Source organism: Pristiophorus japonicus, chromosome 3, assembly GCF_044704955.1.
Source record: "Pristiophorus japonicus isolate sPriJap1 chromosome 3, sPriJap1.hap1, whole genome shotgun sequence".
NCBI lineage: Eukaryota > Metazoa > Chordata > Chondrichthyes > Pristiophoridae > Pristiophorus > Pristiophorus japonicus.
Window position 1 is genome coordinate 42,384,078 of NC_091979.1, and position 17,931 is coordinate 42,402,008.

Here is a 17,931-nt window from a genome sequence, read left to right on the forward strand (position 1 = left end):
CATTATGTTTTATCATATTCTCTGGCAGCCCCAGCGTGCTTCACTTTCAAAATAGTCACTTGCGAAGAGCAGATATGTATACAGCAAATAAGATGAGTGATCTGTTTTGGGTGGTGGGTATTGGTTGAGGGTCGTGATACCTGAGTTTTGCCACTGGTTCTCGATCACAAGTAGCCCAGGTGTTTTGTAAATAGATATGGCCTCAATTTAGTGACTCATCTGAAAGATGCCACTTCTGAGAATGTACCACTTTACTACACTGAAATATCCTCAAGTCCTGCAGAGACTATTCAACCTTCTGACTCTGAGGCAAGAGTGCTACAAACTGAGCTAAATTGGTATTTACTATGAAAATATTTATAGAAAGGTAGCATAGACTAATCTTGGACATTTTGCTTCTGCTCAGTTTTTGATACTGACAGAGACATTTTTCAGATTGCATCACACAACTGGCATTCCAAGAACATAGGCCATTGTATTGTGGGCTTACCTGAATGGACACGTAACTTTAGGTACTTTAACAGCTCATTCAGAAGATGTGTACAAGTATTTATATCTCAAATAACTTTTTAGAATTGGCCAGATGAGCGATTTGTTTCAATTTGGAATCCGTTCACTTTTTCATTTCCATCACGTGTTGAACACCTTCAATCTTGACTGCAAGGATGAAGCTTCAATTGCATTTGAAGCTTGCTATTTTCAGCTGCATTTTTAGCCCCAAGTTGACCTTTGATATATAGGGCATGAATTGAGGTTTGTGAAGATTTTCTTATTAATTTTCACTATTCTAAGGAATGGCGTGGCTACATCAAGCACACTACAAATGAAATAAGGAGCCAACTTTGTGTGTGCTTTAAAAATTCTCTCGTCATGAGTGCAGTTTATCACAAGTTGGGCCAAGGCAATGGGATTCTTAAAGGTGTTTTAACTTCCTTTCTTTAGCCGCCCCCGCCCATCACACGTGTACACGCTCTGACACTAGTTTCACATTTTAAGGCTAGCTTAGGGAAAACAAAATATAAATCAAATTTGCAGCGAGGTTACACTATTCCATTAATAGCCATAACTGCACAAACTATTTAAGACTTGCCCTACTGTAGACCTTTGTTGCAACATAGAATGGTGGTTACCTGGGAATGAGGTAGAAAGAACAATTTGGTGTCTAATGTTTTTACAAAGCACCTGCTTGTGGTTCTGAGGTCATCTGAATCTAGAGATCAGATACCGTCTTTACCTGGTAGTATCTTGTTTTCTAAACTCCTACCCAACACTTTGCTCAGTGAGGTCCACAGAAAAGTGTTGTTCTCGTTTGTGATGCCATTATTGGATGTTTAAACAATTTTCTGTAGATTTATAATAAATATCCTTCTCTGATGGATATGTATATCTAAGGGCCCCACATGGCTAATCATGTGTTCCAGATTTCAGTGTTGCAAAGTTTGTTTTTTGGATTGTTTTTTCCATTTTTCTGCCTTGCTATGAATAATGTTGCTTATTTTGGGTGTATAAATTCTCATGGAGCATTTTAATAAAACTGAAAATATAATTGTAATGTAGACCATCCTTTCCCTAGTTTTCAGTTTTATCTGGTTTTGTTGTGTCCTTTTTAAATAAAGAATACTGAATCCTCCCAGGCCTTGTTCCACCTGTGGCCAATGGCGGAGTGGGTCGTCAGTACCACAGTTAGCTACGAATTATATGCAAGTGCTGCAGTAAAAACCTCCCCATGGGAATTCACAAAATGGGGAGTTAAGACTGCTTCAGCATAGCGTTGAGTATTCGTACGCCAGTGTTCTCTGTTACATTTCTTGGTTTGATCGCTTAGATGATCTATGATGCCTCTTTTCAGATTACCAGCTGCATCCCATTTGTTTTGTCTGCTCTGCTTTTCGCACTATGTGTTAAAGCTGTAATCTGCAAAATGAAACTTAACTTTTGGCGCACACTGTTGAATTTCGATTTATGGAAGTATGTACTAACAATCAAAAATTGTTAACTACATATTCAAAAATAAAGCAGTAAAGAATCTAAATGTAGCAAATTAGTCTAATTTGAACATGAATAACATATCAGAGATGTTGCTCATTTGAATGAAGCAGAACACTATAGAAATTTATGAAGGGAGGAACAGTGAGTTTTTTTTTATTATAAGTAAACTGTTAGAGCTCTTGATCTAATTGCAGTCACTTCCTATCCAGTAGTAGTTTTTGTGTTTTATGAGGAACCTTTTCTAGCCCTCGAGTTTCTCCCTCTGCACCAACTGAGCCTGGGGTATGTAGTGGCCTTTTTGTGACAGTGCCAGCAAGCAAAGTGCCTGTAGGGGGCATTATAGGTAAACCCAATTCAGCCGTCAGATGCCTAACAGATGCTATTGGCTAGCAATCAAGAAAGGGGAGCTGTGATGTGACAAAAATAGTTAAGGTCAAAATGGAGGTGGTTCTCTGTTAAGTTTTCATGAAAAGCAGAAGGCGTGCAGTCTGTGAGCCAGTCGGATTGAACAGCAAAGAAGCTAGAATTAAGCAGTTCTGTTCTAGCTGCAATTTGAATTGTACACTGTCAAAACCCTACCAGATGTCAGACACCCAGATGATTTGTGATGAATTGCCCATTAGCATTCCATATAATTATCCAGTATTGTGCCTTTGATTACAGTGATTGACAACACTGCCTGCAAATACTATTGAATTGCGTAACTCTTGTAGTTTTTAATTCTAGTGTAAGGGCAGTGAATTCCGTGAGTGCTTGGTGTTTGTCATCTAAGTGCATTATTTCATCTTAAAAGACTGAGAGAAAACCAAACTCTTTAATTCCAAAGAACTGTTGCTTGCCAGAAGACGGTATTAGGTGGCGTTCTGAACCATTAAATCTGTTGTGTAAGTATTGTATTGTTAGTGTGTTGCTGTGCCTTTTCGCTTCTGTATATTATTTGCTGTGAATAAATCTGACCTGGTATTTTAGTCTACACAGTGCTTATTTTCCATCTTCTTGCTTGGTGATTGTGATGAGCATCCCACATGCATACCCTTCTGGGTGTAAGTTGTTAATTATCGTTTCTGATGCAGAGCTAACTAAACTCTATGTATAAACCACTATCATTTAAGATGTTACTGGATTGGAGTTTTTTTTTAAATGCAACTTATTTTTGAGAAATAATTTGAATTACAATATTGTTGGATCTTGAACTGAAGTGCTTTTAATGAGCAATGCATATATCTGTGTTTATAGCGTTGCCTTTTTTAATCCAATTTCAGCAAAAGATTTTGTAAATTTCCAATGTGGAATATAGGAAACAGTAACATTGTAAATTGCAATAATGCTGAGGAATGTCCCTAAAACCTTTTGAATGAATATCTACAGTTAAACAGTAACTTGAAGTGGCAGTACTGTAATTAATAAAAAAATACAGTATAGAATGAATTTAAACTGAGCCAACTCACAATTCTGTTCAATAGATTAAAAATTCATAGTTTCCTAGTGTGTTAATTTTTGACAGATCGTTATTGAACGCAATCCAGTTTACATCTGCAGAGCTTTGGAGGGTAGTCAGAGCCATAGCCTACATGACAGCCTTTTATTGTCTCCAGTAGTATCCATTCCTTCCTGTTAACTGACCTTCAGTGTTCTGTTCCAATTCATTTGTTTTTAAGTATTTAAACCTATAGTGTTTGCGCCTCCAGGGAATTCAGCACATCCTGGCTTTTTGGCTGAAGATGAGATGGGACAACATGTTGGTGGCTCAGGTAAGAGGGCTTGCCAAAACAAGTTAGCTCGGTGCTTGGGGTGGGGTTAACAACAGGAGCTGTGAATTTCTGTTAAGATAAAAGATGACTGCTGCAGAAAGAACTTTTTCCACTTTTTAAAATAAAACACCCAGTGTTATTGAGTCTTGTCAGGCCAGCTTTAACACAGCTTTCACATGGATATTCAACTACTGCATCAGAGTGGGAACCCTGCAAACCAATGAAATCTTTTTCTTCCCCATAGCAAGCAAGGGGTACGTTAGCATAGTGGTAATGTTACTGGAGTTGTAATCCAGCGGCCTGGACTAATGATCCGGAGACAAGATTTCAAATCCCACCAGGAAGCTGTGGAATTTAAATTCAGTTAATTAAATAAATCTGGAATTAAAAAAAAAATAGTATCAGTAATGGTGACTATGTAAACTACCAGATTGTCTTAAAAACCTATCCGGTTCTCTAATATCCTTTACGGAAGGATACCTACCGTCTGGCCTGTGACTCCAGGCCCACAGCAATGTGGTTGACTTACATGCCCCTGAAACTCGCAAGCCACCAACGCAATTGGGGATTCGGTACCCGCGATACCCACATCCCGTGAATGATTTTTTTTTTAAGTTACTGGGCTAGTAATCCAGAGGCCTGAACTAATCTGGAGACACTGATGAATTTAAATTTATTTTAAATTAAATGTTTCCATGCTGTAAATTCCATGTAATACATAGTTTAGCGTACAGGCATTGTTATGGCTAGCTTCCCAAGTGTGCCGTTTTTCCATGAGTCACTGAGCGATAGTTGCGATAGTCCCATGAAAGTTTTGTAATTTAAGTCAGTTTGTTTGGATGTGCTTCACTACAAGTTGGTATGAGATCATAACTAGAGGTAAAAACACCTGATGCCTTCAAAGAATAATCTGTAGATACCTTGATCGTATTGTTAAACATTTATCATGATTTGAAGAAGAGAACAGTAATGACCTTCAGCGGCACTGGTTTAACTGCAGCCAGGTTTCCATGCTGTGACCGCTTGCTTCCTTCATTCAGCTGTCGTTTATTGTCTAGAAATGTGTGCGGACGTCTACACATTCCAATCCTGCTCTTGCTTTTTCTATTTTAAATGACCATGATAAGTAACAAATACTGACATCATGGCCCAGTGAATAAAATAGTTTTCATGTCGTGTTTATCCAATTTCCTATGGAATGAATCACAATGAATATTGGGAGAATGATGAATCATAGCACATTAAGATACTTACCTCCAGTGAATTTAGACATCTCCGTTTTATCGGGTTTTCTCTTCAAAATTGTTAAAAGTATATGTAATAAATTCTTGCATTCAATCCTAATTGTTTTAAAGCCTATTTTCCATTAAGGTGTCCATGTTCCTCACATGTAGCTTTTTGCTGTTGTAAGCCTCTGTGTCATCTTAATTACTGTTATCTTCTGTCATTATGTTTGTGGCTGTAGCTGCCAAGACAGTGGTAGGGTATATTCTTTATTTACAGTCCAGAATTGGATATTAGGGGTAGGTTTTCCAGTGCTCTGGCTGGAATAATGTACTTTTTACTTTATGGTTTGTGTTTACGTAAGTTAGGAACAAGAGACCCTGCTCAACCTGCTGGGGTTTGCCTGCCTATAAATGTACTTATTGTAAGTTCAATCCAGGGCAGAAACTTGCTCTAAGGGAGGGGGCAGGGAAATCCTGCACAGTGGCAACACTTGAGGATTATCGCTGTCATTTGAATGAAAAATGGCTATTGTGGAAGGTGCAACATTTTTTCTGAACAAAATAATGCTGATGTGAAAAATAAGAACATCTGGCTGATTGGAGGATAGTTATTCTGGGAGACCCTGCCCAGAGGAGAGAAAAAAAGCAGAGGAAGTGGCGGCCAAAGTCAACGCGAAGTATATGTAGGACCTGGGGGCAGATACAAAGAAAGCAACCAAGGTACCATCAGTACCATATGCCTGCTGGATAGAAACATAGAAAATAGGTGCAGGAGTAGGCCATTTGGCCCTTCAAGCTTGCACTACCATTCAATAAGACCATGGCTGATCATTCACCTCAGTACCCCTTTCCTGCTTTCCTTCCATACCCCTTGATCCCTTTCGCCATAAGGGCCATATCGAACTCCCTCTTGAATATATTCAATGAACTAGCATCAACAATATTCTGTGGTAGGGAATTTCACAGATTAACAACTCTTGAGTGAAGAAGTTTCTCCTCATCTCAGTCTTAAATGGTTTACCCCTTATCCTTAGACTGTGTCCCCTGGCTCTGGACTTCCCCAACATCGGGAACATTCTTCCTGCATCTAACCTGTCCAGTCCCGTCAGAATTTTATATATTTCTATGAGATCCCCGCTCATCCTTCTAAACTCCAGTGAATAAAGGCCCAGTCGATCCAGTCTCTCCTCATATGTCAGTCCAGCCATCCCAGGAATCACTCTGGTGAACCTTTGCTGCACTCCCTCAAAAGCAAGAATGTCCTTCCTTAGATTAGGTGATCAAAACTGAACACAATATTCCAGGTGAGGCCTCACCAAGGCCCTGTACAACTGCAGTAAGACCTCCCTGCTCCTATACTCAAATCGCCTAGCTATGAAGGCCAGCATACCATTTGCCGCCTTCACCGCCTGCTGTACCCGCATGCCAACTTTCAATGACTGATGTACCATGACACCCAGGTCTTGTTGCATCTCCGCTTTTCCTAATCTGCCGCCATTCAGATATTCTGCCTTTGTGTTTTTTTTCCCCAAAGTGGATAACCTCACATTTATCTATATTATATTGCATCTGCCATGCACCTAACCTGTCCAAGTCACTCGGCAGCCTCTTAGCATCCTCCTCACAGCTCACACTGCCACCCAAGTGATGGCCCAAGTGAGCATGACTCACAATACTGCCCATCAACCTGGGCAGGTCATGATTGCCCATACTCCAGCATGACATAAACTGCATCTTGCAACTGAAACCCTTGGTACACTGATTCTACAAAAGGGCTTCACACAGCCTATCATAGTGCCCAGCTGCATGAGAACATAGGCACATATCTATCACTGTGAGTCACAGTAAGGAGGTACAAGTCGCCTTAATCCCAATCACAATGATGCCCAACAGCCAGCCACCTCACTTGCTACTCCAACAGGGAAATATTTAGAAGTAGCAATAGGATAGGTTCTAAAAGTCACATGCATTACATTATCACCACTGAAAGCACCAGGGTAAAATTCAGTAATTGCACATTCAGTGGTCATTTAAACAGTATTCAATTTTGTTGGTATGTATGGAGAGTGTCTTATAGCTCATGTACGGTAGCAGCAGATGAAGGATGAGCAGCTATGCTGGTTTTGATGTCAAAGACAACTCCTACTTCATTTGCATCTCCTGTTACCTCCACCAAATTCATGTTCATGATTACTTATTGTTGTCATGTCTGCAGTTTTACCATGGGACTGCACTAAGTATCTGGAAAAGTAGAAGTTTACAAAATGTATGCTAAACCAGAGTTATGAGGGAAAGTTTTTTGCTACAAATAAGATTTGTGGAGATAATGCTCAATACAAGTTTGACTTTTAAACAATTATTGTTCAAATTCTTTACATATTTTATTTCAACATAAGCTAATGCCTATCCTGTTTATAATGTACATTATCCATAAGTTTCAAATGAAAGCTTAAGTATAATGTATTGCTATCAACACTGATCTATTAATTAAGAGCTCCGTATAGCTAACAATCATCTTGACTGGCGATTAAAGGGTTAAACTATAACCTATCTGAATAGAAAGAATATTAATGAAATGCTATTAATTTGGTCTTGTGCTCCTTTCCTCCAGCTCTTGATAGCTGAAGATTCAAGTTTAGTAGTTTCAATTGTACAGGGACAATAAACAATGGAAAAGCAAATTTTAACAGGCGAGCCGAGTTGCAATGGAACTGTTTTTTATCGTGCATCAAGTAGGAAAAACACTTGTATTTTATATTTTATTTTGAAATAACTAGAGCTGGCATAGGTTAGCTTCCCTGCTCAACCTCAAAATGGGGACCCGAAGACAAATTAGCTATGGGAGCTAGCCAAATATTTGAACATAACATAAGAACATAAGAACATAAGAATTAGGAACAGGAGGAGGCCATCTAGCCCCTCGAGCCTGCTCCGCCATTCAACAAGATCATATCTGATCTGGCCGTGGACTCAGCTCCACTTACCCGCCCGCTCCCCATAACCCTTAATTCCCTTATTGGTTAAAAATCTATCTATCTGTGATTTGAATACATTCAATGAGCTCACCTCAACTGCTTCCTTGGGCAGAGAATTCCACAGATTCACAACCCTCTGGGAGAAGAAATTCCTTCTCAATGCGGTTTTAAATTGGCTCCCCCATATTTTGAGGCTGTGCCCCCTAGTTCTAGTCTCTCCGACCAGTGGAAACAACCTCTCTGCCTCTATCTTGTCTATCCCTTTCATTATTTTAAATGTTTCTATAAGATCACCCCTCATCCTTCTGAACTCCCAACGAGTAAAGACCCAGTCTACTCAATCTATCATCATAAGGTAATCCCCTCATCTCCAGAATCAGCCTAGTGAATCGTCTCTGTACTCACTCCAAAGCTAGTATATCCTTCCTTAAGTAAGGTGACCAAAACTGCACGCAGTACTCCAGATGCGGCCTCACTAATACCCTACACAGTTGCAGCAGGACCTCCCTGCTTTTGTAGTCCATCCCTCTCGCAATGAAGGCCAACATTCCATTTGCCTTCCTGATTACCTGCTGCACCTGCAAACTAACTTTTTGGGATTCATGCACAAGGACTCCAAAAGAGTTTCATGCACAAAGACCCCCAAGGTCCCTCTTCACCGCAGCATGTTGTAATTTCTCCCCATTCAAATAATATTCCCTTTTACTGTTTTTTTTCCCCAAGGTGGATGACCTCACATTTTCCGACATTGTATTCCATCTGCCAAACCTTAGCCCATTCGCTTAACCTAAATCACTTTGCAGCCTCTCTGTCCTCTACACAACCCGCTTTCCCACTAATCTTTGTGTCATCTGCAAATTTTGTTACACTACACTCTGTCCCCTCTTCCAGGTCATCTATGTATATTGTAAACAGTTATGGTCCCAGCACCAATCCCTGTGGCACATCACTAACCACCGATTTCCAACCCGAAAAGGACCCATTTATCCCGACTCTCTGCTTTCTGTTCGCCAGCCAATTCTCGATCCATGCTAATATATTTCCTCTGACTCCGCGTACCTCTATCTTCTGCAGTAACCTTTTGTGTGACGCCTTATCGAATGCCTTTTGGAAATCTAAATACACCACATCCATCGGTACACCTCTATCCACCATGCTCGTTATATCCTCAAAGAATTCCAGTAAATTAGCAAAACATGATTTCCCCTTCATGATTCCATGTTGCGTCTGCTTGATTGCACTATTCCTATCTCGATGCCCCGCTATTTCTTCCTTAATGATAGCTTCAAGCATTTTCCCCACTACAGATGTTAAACTAACTGGCCTATAGTTACCTGCCTTTTGTAAACAGAGGCATTACATTAGCTGCTTTCCAATCCGCTGGTACCTCCCCAGAGTCCAGAGAATTTTGGTAGATTATAACGAATGTATTTGCTATAACTTCCGCCATTTCTTTTAATACCCTGGGATGCACTTCATCCAGACCAGGGGAGTTGTCTACCTTGAGTCCCATTAGCCTGTCCAGCACTACCCCCCTAGTGATAGTGATTATCTCAAGGTCCTCCCTTCCCACATTCCCGTGACAAGCAATTTTTGGCATGGTTTTTGTGTCTTCCACTGTGAAGACCGAAGCAAAATAATTGTTTAAGGTCTCGGCCATTTCCACATTTCCCATTATTAATTCCCCCTTCTCATCTTCCAAGGGACCAACATTTACTTTAGTCACTCTTTTCTGTTTTACATATCGGTAAAAGCTTTTATTATCTGTTTTTATGTTTTGCGCAAGTTTACTTTCATAATCTATCTTTCCTTTCTTTATTGCTTTCTTAGTCATTCTTTGCTGTCGTTTAAAATTTTCCCACTAACCTTGGCCACCTTATACGCTTTGGTTTTTAATTTGATACTCCTTTATTTCCTTGGTTATCCACAGCTGGTTATCCCTTCTCTTACCGCCCTTCTTTTTCACTGGAATATATTTTTGTTGAGCACTATGAAAGAGCTCCTTAAAAGTTCTCCACTGTGCTTCAATTGTGCCACTGTTTAGTCTGTGTTTCCAGTCTACTTTAGCCAACTCTGCCCTCAGCCCACTCCCACTGTAGTCCCCTTTGTTTAAGCATAGTATGCTCGTTTGAGACACTACTTCCTCACCCTCAATCTGTATTACAAATTCAATCATACTGTGATCACTCATTCCTGGAGGATCTTTTACTAGGAGATCGTTTATTATTCCTGTCTCATTACGTAGGACCAGATCAAAGATAGCTTGCTCCCTTGTAGGTTCTGTAACATATTGTTCTAAGAAACAATCCCGTATGCATTCTATGAATTCCTCCTCAAGGCTACCCCGTGCGATTTGGTTTGACCGATCGATATGTAGGTTAAAATCTCTCATGATTATTGCCGTTCCTTTTTCACATGTCTCCATTATTCCCTTGATTATTGTCCGCCCCACCATGAAGTTATTTATTTCGGGGCCTATAAACTACGCCCACCAGTGACTTTTTCCCCTTACTATCTCTAACCTCCACCCACAATGATTCAATATTTTGTTCATTGGAGCCAATATCGTCTCTCTCAACTGCCCTGATATCATCCTTTATTAACAGAGCTACCCCACCTCCTTTCCCTTCTTGTCTATCTTTCCGAATTGTCAGCTACCCCTGTATGTTTAATTCCCAGTCTTGGCTACCCTGCAACCACGTTTCTGTAATGGCCACCAAATCATACCCATTTGTAATAATTTGTGCCGTCAACTCATTTACTTTATTTTGAATGCTGCGTGCGTTTAGGTAGAGTGTTTTAATACTAGTTTTTAAACCATGATTTTTAGTTTTGACCCCTCCTGCAGCCCCTTTATATTCATACATATTGTCCCTTCATATCACCTTGTGGTTTACACTTACCCCAGTGCTACTCTGCTCTGTTGCCTCCTGCCTTTTGCATTCTTTCTTGGATCCTGTTCATCTAAGCTCTCACCCACTCTAACTAGCTCAGAGCCCTCTCCTGTGTTCCGAACACTCCTTGCATTGAGGCACCGAGCTTTCATGCTTGCCTTTTTATTATACTTTGTCCCTTTAGAATTTTGCTGTACAGTGCCCTGTAGTTTAGTCAAGATGCAGAAGCTTGGTTCTAAGTGAAGTTACTGTGTAGTTACTTTCAAAGTTTACACAGAATTTACAGCATAGAAACAGGCCATTTGGCCCAACTGGTCTGCACCAACATTTATGCTCCATATGAGCTTGCTTCCACCCCTCTTCATCTGACCCTGTAGCTTAAAATCCAATTGTATTTTTTGAAAAAGTTACAAAGTTGGTGGATGAGGGAAGCCCAGTAGACATTGTCTACTTAGATTTCCAAAAGCTTTGGACAAGGTACTGCATAAGAGGCTTCTTAAGATTGGAGCCTCTGGTATTAGTGGAAATATATTGAGTTGGATTCAGAACTGGCTAGCAGGACATGGCAAAAAGTAGTTATAGATAGATTTAGATCTGTTTGGAGACTGGTCACCAGTGGTGTCCCACAGGGATCAATGTTGGGATTGCTGCTTTTTTATATTTTTATTTATGATCTGGATGATACCAAGATCTGTGCAAGTGTTAGAACTGTAGAAGATGCTTGTCTGCTTCAGGCAAATCTTATTGTGTTGGGAGAATGGGCTCAAGACTGGAAAATGATGTATAACTTAGTGCAGTGTTATGCATGTGGGCAGGGCAAATGCTCAACATTCATACACCCTCCAGGGAAAGGCATTGAAGATGGTGGAGATCGAAAGATTTGGGTATTCTAATGCATACATCCTTAAAGTTACATGAGCAATGCCGTGCAGCGATAGCTAGAGCAAATAGGGTGTTGTGGTGTATCCATAGGCCAATTGAGTATAAGACAAGGCGTACTGTTTTGTCCTTGTACAAAACCTTAGTCAGGCCACACTTGGTATACTGTGTCCAGTTTTGGTCTCACAAGATGGGTGATATTGAGGCGCTGGAAAGGGTGCAGAAGAGCGACACTAGACTAATTCCAAGTCTAAAGCATCTTAATTATCAAGATAGGCTAAAAGAGTCGGGACTCTATACCTTAGAGCAGCGTAGACTATGGGGTGATCTGATTGAGGTTTATCAGATAATGAAGGGAATAGATTGTGTTCCAGCTGACAATTTATTTCAGTTAAATAGGTTAGGCATGACTAGGGGTCATAAATTTATGTTTTTTAAGGAATAGATCTAAGTCCGACTTCAGGAGGTGGTTCTTTTCCCAGAGAATAGTAGACCTCTGGAACAAGCTGCTGTTTCATGTGATGGATACAGACTCGCTGAATTCCTTCAAGTGAAAGCTTAATTTGTTTCTGATTGTGGTGGAGATCACCTCTTACAGAAGGTAGGTACTGCAGGGAATTCAATGCCAGAATGATCTGGGCTAGTTTCGATCACCTTGATAGGTCAGAGAGGAATTTCCCAGATTTTCTTTTCCAAAATTGGCCTGGGTTTTTTATCTTGTTTTTCTGCCTCTCCCTGGTGATCACATGGTTTTGGGTGGGGTGGAGTGTATATGTTGTGATACACAAGGTATCGCAATTGTGTGGGACAGGCTCGATGGACCAGGTGGTCTTTATCTGTCCATCATTGTTCGTATGTTTGTATATCCTTCTATTCCTGTCTCCCTCATGTGCTTACCTAGTTTTCCCTTAACTGCATGTATGCTATTTTCCTCCAATTACTTGTGGTAGCAAGTTCCACATTCTTGCTACTCTTTGGGTAAAAAAGTTTCTCCTGAATTTTTGATTGGTGACTATCTTATATTTATGACCTAGTTTTGATGATGGGTATTTCATTCGCAGACTACAGCTCAAACAACTGTCTAAATACACAAGCTTGCAGATTAATGCATTGCCTCTTGGCTAGACCATATGTTTCAGAGAACTTGAGAGCATCAAGTCCTGAGTGAACAGTTAATATATGCACACTTGCTTAATAGCATGGAGTGAAAAGATTGCCTTCCTACCTTTGCCTTGAAACTTCTTTGCCAACTCTTTATTCATTGAAGCCTTTTGTCTGGAATACATACAGCAGACTATGCTCAATATTTTAGTTCAATTTTTAGAATTGACATTGGTAGCTGTGGGCTGATGTTGGAGTTATGCCAGCCATGTACATCTCTGCATTATTGAAGGTCTGTAGAAGACTTGCAAAGTATATTTAGCAAAGAGCATTTTGACCCAATCCATTTTTTTAGGTATTTGTACCATTGACATCTTGCTGTGATTATCTTTCTTGTAAATAAAAGCTCTAACCTTGATGTAATTGACCCATTGCGTGATATTTTAAGTGGAGAGGAGAATATTGTGGGTGTTCCATGTGGTAATTGTTAGTCCTTTGGCACGTTGTCTCTGTTGTGACACACCTCAGGATGCAGGTTTCCATTCCTACAAGTTTACTTATGGAAACCACATTTTATTCCTCTGAGCGCAAGTTAAGTATTGGGGAAAATCCCAAATTTGCCAAGAGTTGCAGCATCGACTTCACACTTAAGATACCACCTTCCTTAAGAAAGAGACAATTGAGTTAATTTGATTTGAATGACAAACCGTTTAAAAATGTAGGGAGAAAGAAAACAGGGAATTATAGACCGGTCAGCCTGACATCAGTAGTGGGTAAAATGATGGAATCAATTATTAAGGATGTCATAGCAGCGCATTTGGAAAGAAGTGACATGATCGGTCCAAGTCAGCATGGATTTGTGAAAGGGAAATCAGGCTTGACAAATCTTCTGGAATTTTTTGAGGATGTTTCCAGTAGAGTGGACAAGGGAGAACCAGTTGATGTGGTATATTTGGACTTTCAGAAGGCTTTCGACAAGGTCCCACACAAGAGATTAATGTGCAAAGTTAAAGCACATGGGATTCAGAGTAGTGTGCTGACATGGATTGAGAACTGGTTGTCAGACAGGAAGCAAAGAGTAGGAGTAAATGGGAACTTTTCAGAATGGCAGGCAGTGACTAGTGGGTACCGCAAGGTTCTGTGCTGGGGCCCCAGCTGTTTACATTGTACATTAATGATTTAGACGAGGGGATTAAATATAGTATCTCCAAATTTGCGGATGACACTAAGTTGGGTGGCAGTGTGAGCTGTGAGGAGGATGCTATGAGGCAGCAGAGTGACTTGGATAGGTTAGGTGAGTGGGCAAATGCATGGCAGATGAAGTATAATGTGGATAAATGTGAGGTTATCCACTTTGGTGGTAAAAACAGAGAGACGGACTATTATCTGAATGGTGACAGACTAGGAAAAGGGGAGGTGCAACGAGACCTGGGTGTCATGGTACATCAGTCATTGAAGGTTGGCATGCAGGTACAGCAGGCGGTTAAGAAAGCAAATAGCATGTTGGCCTTCATTGCAAGGGGATTTGAGTACAGGGGCAGGAAGGTGTTGTTACAGTTGTACAGGGCCTTGGTGAGGCCACACCTAGAGTATTGTGTACAATTTTGGTCTCCTAACTTGAGGAAGGACATTCTTGCTATTGAGAGAGTGCAGCGAAGGTTCACCAGACTGATTCCCGGGATGGCGGGACTGACCTATCAAGAAAGACTGGGTCAACTGGGCTTGTATTCACTGGAGTTCAGAAGAATGAGAGGGGATTTCATAGAAACGTTTAAAATTCTGATGGGTTTAGACAGGTTAGATGCAGGAAGAATGTTCCCACTGTTGGGGAAGTCCAGAACCAGGGGTCACAGTCTAAGGATAAGGGGTAAGCCATTTAGGACCGAGATGAGGAGAAACTTCTTCACCCAGAGAGTGGTGAACCTGTGGAATTCTCTACCACAGAAAGTTGTTGAGGCCAATTCACTAAATATATTCAAAAAGGAGTTAGATGTAGTCCTTACTACTAGGGCGGTCACGAGGTATGGCGAGAAAGCAGGAATGGGGTACTGAAGTTGCATGTTCAGCCATGAAGTCATTGAATGGCGGTGCAGGCTCGAAGGGCTGAATGGCCTACTCCTGCACCTATTTTCTATGTTTCTAACTAGGGTTGACAAACCCACCAGGACTGTCCTGGAGTCTCAGGGATTAAAGATGAATCTGCTATGAGCACCCAGGTGAAAAATCATTGGGGCATTTAAAGTGCTTTTTAATATTCTTTGAACATTTGCTTATTAGTTATAAAAAATTGGAGAATGGGGAAAAATGGTTGTTTAACTGGACGTGGCAGTTGGAGGCAGGAGGTCATGTGATGAAACCTCCAGGAAGTCATCCAACCAGAGTTGGCAACCTTAAATGTAATATTCAAAGGCCCATTTTAAATTACTAGATCTGATGGCCCATCTTAACCCTCTTTTTTTTTAAAAAAATGAACAAGCCTTGACTGCCATCACTTTTTTGCAAGATTGGGAATTATGCTTTCACAATTTGTGACATCAGGCACCACTTGTGTTTCGGGTGGAGAACTGGCTTTGATGAAGGCACAGAAATGATTACTTTGGTATGTACTGTGCAAGAACAAAGTTCAGTATCACCCCGGACTGTAACACTGAAGTACTGGGTATTTAGTGTGCAGGAACATGTTGTGTCTTGTGTTAAGGGTGATGGGCAGTGTAAACGTGCTGCATGGCTTTAAAAGAGGCGCTTTTATTTAGATGGAACTGTAGCACACACCTCAAACTGCTCCAGGCAATTTACTTTCAAGTGCAGTGACCATTCTGTAGGAAATGAATGCCATTTGAAGGTTATTGGGTACCAGACAATGCACAAAGCTCTCGGCCTTCCCCTTGATGCTTACCTGCTTAATATTGTGCGCATTCCTTTTATCTTTCAGCTGCTTGTTTTTGTCCAAGAACTGAATGAGTGAGGAATCGTTAAAATCAGTTTTTGCCAGTCTCCTGATGCATTCACAGATATTATTCGGTGTTGAATCAATAAACAAACAGATTTACTCTAGAGAGTGTGCAACAAAAAAAAATTCAATTTTTCCCAGTGTTTTCTTATCAGCAATTCAGTCCGACCATGCCTGTGCATAATATTCACGGCACTAGCACACGTATATCTCAGGACTCGAATATTGGCAGGGGACGAGGGGGAAAAGGCAGCTTTGTTCTGATTTTTTTTTTAATGACCTGGATCATCTTTGGGTGAGTCTGTGAGCACTATATTGCTTATACTGCAGCAAATGCCAGTCAGTCATTCCCAGTTGGGTAAGGAGCAAAGACAGCAGTTTATTATTTAGGCGTTGAGAGTCGGATGGTGAGCCCCTTCAATGTTGTCCGTGAACTGTTTCAATAATTATGGATGTCATTTAGCTTTTCCTTTTCATTCTTGGAACATTGGCGTTGCTTGTAAGGCCAGCATTTGTTGCCCTTGAGAAGGTGGAGGTGGGGCTGCCTGCTTGACCTGCTGCAGTCTGTATGGTGAAGGTATCCCCATCATGCTATTAAGTTGAGAATTCCAGGATTTTGACCCTGCAATGATGAAGGAACGATGCTGTTAAAGCATTGAAGCTAACCAATTAAGAAAAACTACAGTGTATCTTCACTTCACATTTATAATTTTACTCCTTAATTTTTTTCTTGAATAGTCAGCATGAATTTTGAAAGTCTTGCTTGATCAACCTCATTGAATTTTTGAAGAGGTAACAGAATAGACAAGGGTAATGCAGTAGATATAATTTATCTAAATTTTCAAAAGGCCTTCGATAAGGTACCATATAATAGACTAGTGAATGCGGAGTCAGGGGGCAAGTAGCAGAATGGGTAGCAAGCTGTCTTCAAGACAGAAAGCAGAGAGGGATAAAGGGAAGCAATTCAGAGTGACAGAAGTGTGAAGTGGTATTCCACAAATTTCAGTGCTAGGACCACTGTTCTTCACAATGTATATTAAAGATTTAAACTTTGGAATGAAAAACAATTTCTAAATTAGCGGATGACACCAAAATGTTTTTTTGGAGGGGTGCATTGTCAATACTGAAGAGGACTGCAACAAATGACAAGAAGGCATGAATGAACTTGCAGAATGGGCATATAATTGGCAAATGAACTTCAACAAATGTGAGATATTACATTTTGGTAAGAAAAATAGGGAGGTCGCAAATTACTCGGAAAAGATGAATCTAAATCAGGTAGAAGAACAAAGGGATCTCTGAGTACAAATACGCAAGTCACTAAAAGTAGTGACACAGGTTAACAAGGCCCAAAAAAAAAGCAAACCAAGCACTAGGGGTTAATTACCGGAGGGATAGAATTGAAGAGTAATGAAGGTATGCTAAACTTATATCGAACCTTAGTTAGATCACACCTTGGCCTGAAATTCATCCACTTAGCGGCCAAAAATACAAGTTTTGTCAAAAAACAGGTACATACCGCCGACATACTGCTCGGCGGAAGATTCGTCATTGACCTACTGCCGAGCAGTATGCACACAGTCCGCCATGTAGAACCGCCCGCACACTGCCCAAAAAGTGAAAGTTACATGACATACTGCTGACATACCACGGGAGCTGCATACCCTCCTGGAGAAGGTGGTTTTACTCGATCTTAAGTGGGCGGTAGTGTCCGGTGCCGCCATTTTGAAATCTGGAAAAGTCACCTCAATATTTCAGAGGTGAACAGTGACTTTAGTGGGAAAGGTATTTTTATTGGTACTCTGTGCATTATTTTAGAAGGCTTTTAAGTTAATATTTTTTTCATTGAAAAATCATTTGAGTTTATCTCAGGATACTTGAGGAGATTCTAGAGATTTAAAAAGAATGTGGCTGGTACTATATCGGCCTTCATTGCAGACTGAGGAGGAGGAGGCAACCTTATCCTCAAAGGATTTTCGGGAAGAAGCCGTTCATACTTGGACCTGACCGATCGACAGTGCATTTGAAGACTGCACTTCCAAAATGAGGTGATCAATGAGATTTGCCAGCTCATTAAGGCAGACCTGCAGCCCAGAACCACCAACATTACTGCACTCTGTCGAGATGAAGGTGACTACGGCACTTTCCTTTTATGCATGTGGCTCT